This window comes from Hyperoodon ampullatus (genome assembly GCF_949752795.1).
Source record: "Hyperoodon ampullatus genome assembly, chromosome: 4".
Classification (NCBI taxonomy): domain Eukaryota; kingdom Metazoa; phylum Chordata; class Mammalia; order Artiodactyla; family Ziphiidae; genus Hyperoodon; species Hyperoodon ampullatus.
The window spans coordinates 164204928-164209000 of NC_136917.1; the positions used below are offsets into that span (position 1 = coordinate 164204928).

General features: G+C 45.4%; 1 long non-coding RNA gene across 1 annotated transcript; it reads left to right on the top strand.

Annotated features, from left to right (window-relative positions):
• Nucleotides 1–219: 219 nt before the first annotated feature.
• Nucleotides 220–1159, top strand: LOC307051550. Its single transcript, XR_013810832.1, has 3 exons — nt 220–336; nt 533–583; nt 1033–1159. It is a non-coding gene; the product is annotated as an uncharacterized lncRNA (long non-coding RNA).
• The last annotated feature ends 2914 nt before the right edge of the window (nt 1160–4073 follow it).

Sequence of the window (4073 nt, forward strand, 5' to 3'; positions counted from 1 at the left end):
GGGGATCTAAACAGGGTTTCATGACAGCTGCTGTTGATCCTGCCCCACTTTCAAAATTCAGCTCGAATTTCATCCCCTTTCGTGAAGCTGCTACAGTACATTAACTCGAATTGACCTCTCCCTTCTCTGTATTCTGGAGTACCACTCGTTCTGGCATTTGATCGTGTACTGCATTATATTATTTGCAGCCTTTGCGTTTAATGTCTTGCCTACAAGATGGGGAGATCCCTTGCAGTCAGTACACAAGCATCAGCCTGTCTCCTGTGTGCCTAGATCTATACCAGTCCCCAAGCCATGGGGCAAAAGAAATGGAGAAAGCCAGTTGGGGGACACAGGGTAAGTTGTCTAGTCAATATCCTTTCTCTCCTTCTTATCAGAACTCATGCCCGGCGAATATACTCCATTTCCCAGTTCTGAGGGCTATGTGACAGAGTGTTGGCCGCTGAGTGGAAGGGACTGGGCAGGGCTCAGAAGAAAGTGTTCAGACACAGCAAGGGCATGCACTTAGCCCTTTGCCCTTTGTCCTCCGCAGAACACAGACAAAATGCTGGAGGTGAAGAGGCCATCGTGTGACTGCAAGAAGGTAAACATGAGAACAGAAGCACGTGGTACAGATGGATGAGTGAGCTGTCCTTCTCTGGGCTTCTTATTGCATAGAAACATACAAGAAAAAGAAGACCCTGATTTAATTAGGTGGCTGTCAGTTGGGTGTTCAGGTTTTGTTTTGTTTTGTTTTGTTTGAGTTTATTTATTTGGCTGCGCCGGGTCTTAGTTGCGGCTTCCGGGATCTTTTATTTTTAGTTGCGGCATGCGGGATCTTTAGTTGTGGCATGTGAACTCTTAGTTTCGGCATGCGGGATCTAGTTCCCTGACCAGGGATCAAACCCAGGCCCCCTGCATAGGGAGCGCAAACTCTTAGCCACTGGACCACCAGGGAAGTCCCAGGTGTTTAGTTTTGTGCAGCCAAACCAGCTCTGACGGATAGACCAGTTATGGTTCTTTATCAGCACTTCTCAAACTTTTCCACCAAAGAAACCCTAAAGATGGAGGAGAGTGAAGAGGAGGGTGAAAGTTGTATCACTGGGGATCGTGGAGAGGAACCGAAGCAGCCACCATGAGATGAACTTCAAAAAGCTGCCAGCTTTTTCTTAGAAATGCATGTGAATTTTTCCTTCTCCTTACACATCTATATTTATTTTAATATATAAACAATGTCTTAACTCACTTACCAGTTGTTTTGGGTTGACTTGTGTCCTCCTCTAAAAAAAGATGTGTTGAAGTCTTAACCCCCAAAACCTTAAATTGTGACCTTGTTTGGAAGTAGGGTCATTGCAGATATAATTCAAATGAGGTCATACTGGAGTAGGATGGGCCCCTAATCCAATACAGCTGGTGTCCTCATAAGAAGATAGCCATATAAGAATAGAAATGCACAGGGAGAATGCCTCATGGAGATGGAGAATTATAGATGCATCTACAAGCCAAGAAACACCAAAGGTGGCCAGCAAACTACCAGAAGCTAGCAGAGAAGCAAGGAAGGATTCCCCTACAGGTTTCAGAGGGAACACAGCCCTACTGGCACCTTGCTTTCAGACTTCTAACCTCCAGAACCAAGACAATATATTCCTATTGTTTTAAGCCACCCAGTTTTGGGTTCTTACAGTTATGGCAGCCCTAGGATACTCACAAGCTAAACCAGTCCTCCAAACTTTTGAGCGAAACTGTCATTCTAGAGAGAAATGTATACGTTGATCTTATAGATAATATTTAATGAGTGCTTAAGATAAAGAAAAAGAAAGAATCTAGAGGAATGTGGAGAGTTCCACATTGAGAGATTTTCAGGAGTGAATCGATGTTAATACAGACATGCTATGGAAATGTCCAGGTGACCTCTTGAGCTGTGGGGCTTTACCTCTGGCCAGAATTGGAACTCTAACTCTAAATGTGAGCTAAAGAGCATAAAGATACCTGGAGATTTAACTTGACTAATCTGCTATGGAAATGAGTGTGGAAAGTAAGTAGGGCATAGGGCAGAGGGCTGCCATATGCCATACAGTGGGTAGCACTGTGTGATGTGACTTGTGTCCTGAGAGTCCCCAGCTGGTCCTGGGGCAGGTAAAAGGAGGAAAGCGGACCCACAGGGGCCAGGGCATCTAATTCAGCCCAGACCATGCTAAGTTGGCGCACAAAGCAGTACAAATAGACCCAGCTTCTTTCTTTGATTTGGGGTGACCTCCACTAAGCTACTAAAAGGTCCAAGCCAGAGCCCTACTTGTTCTGCTCTGAACCTGTATTCACAGGCATGGGACCCCAGGAATGGCTGCCTGGCCTTGTGGGTTGATTGGTAAGAGTCTTTTGAGCTCCTTCACTCCAGTATTTTTTTTTAGCCATTGAGATAGCTCTGAATATACAAATTAAGCAAAGACACCTGGTGGGAGGTGGAAGAGAGAGTTAGGTGGAATAAGCCTGGGAAAGGAACAGGGGATGGAAATTGGGAGTATCTGAGGTGGACAGTGGACAAAAAATATGTGTGTGTGCGTGTGTGCATGTACATGCACACGTGTGTGCAGACATGCTTATGCATGTTTGTAGGGTATGAGTTGATGAAGATCTGGAAGTTCTGGTAGCAGGGAAACCCAATTATACATGAAGAAAAGATAAAGATAGATTTGGCTTTAAAATGAGCTCCGATGTGGAAGTTGCAAGGTTTTATTATTACTGGTATGTTAATGAGAAGAGTGTACAGGAGAAGTGACAGTATCTATATTTGCTGCCTTGGTTTCAAACTGAACTATGTTACAGCTCATTGCTTAATAACTGCTGGCTTTCTGTCCCCGTCCAGGAACCCAGAGAATTCCAGGTTGAATCCCCAGACCCAAATATGCAGAATGTGAAATTCTACCAGGTGGGAAATTCAGTCAGTCTGACCCTGGCCAACTTCTGGTCTTCAAGATTTCTGGAATGGATAAAGACTCCTGGGCGTGCTAACACCTTAAACCTTTATCACTTAATCCCTTTTAGAGAGGATTAGTGGATTAACCCAGCCTTGGCAAGAGTAATAAGAAGGATGAAAGAAGGAAAAGAGCAATGGAAGGCACCAGTAAATAAAGCACCTACTTTGCTTTTGACTGGTCTTACTGCCTCTGTTTAGTGTAGACCCTCAGAAAGTTCTGGTCCTGGTTCCTTGGCAGAGGTAGTGAAGATTCTTCTATTTGGGGCTCACTGATTACTCACTGAAGACCCCAGAGGCAAAGGCCCTGAGGCAGCCTGTTCGGTTTGGCTATTTGAGGAAGGGAAGGGAGACCACCGTGGCTGAGTGTGGGGGAACAGGAGATGCAGTCGGTAGAGCAGAGTGGCCTCATCATGTAAAACCTCGTAGGTTCTTTGTAAGGACCCTGCCTGACAATCAGAATGAGATCACAGGTGTGGTTCACTGTATAAGGAGATTCTAAGTGATTTAAGGTCAAAAGTTGGAGATTGTGTGGACTCCTCAGAATGTTAGAAAATAAAGCAGAAGTCTGTAAAAAGCTTAACACAGACAGTCGTTGAGAGAGCTGCTAGAAACCAGCAGCTCTCACCCCCCAGGGTAAAGGCTCTGGAAGATGCTTGAGGACCGTCACACCAATGAATGGGACCTGCGCCAGGCAGAGCTGACCGGGAGCACAAGGATACCCACGTGCGGAGGGAAAGCTGGGGTGGCCCTGGGCGACTGGCCTGGTCCTTGCTGCCCACTGCGACATGGAGCCGATGTGTTGTGCAGCTACACCTCGGAGGACTTCTTCCCTCACCAGCCTGAGGGGGTCCTGCCCATGCACCTCCATCTCCTTTTCCCACCCAGCTGTCTGCCCTTAGGGACCTAGAGACAAGAAGAGACACAACAAGAAAACCACTTTTTAGAGAGCATCTCAGGCATCTTTGTTTTTTTTAAAATTTTTATTGGAGTATAGTTGATTTACAATGTTGCGTTAGTTTCAGGTGTACAGCAAAGTGAATCAGTTATACATATACGTATATCCACTCTTTTTTTTTTTTTTTTTAAGATTCCTTTCAACCTCGGGCCTCTTTTTACTTCT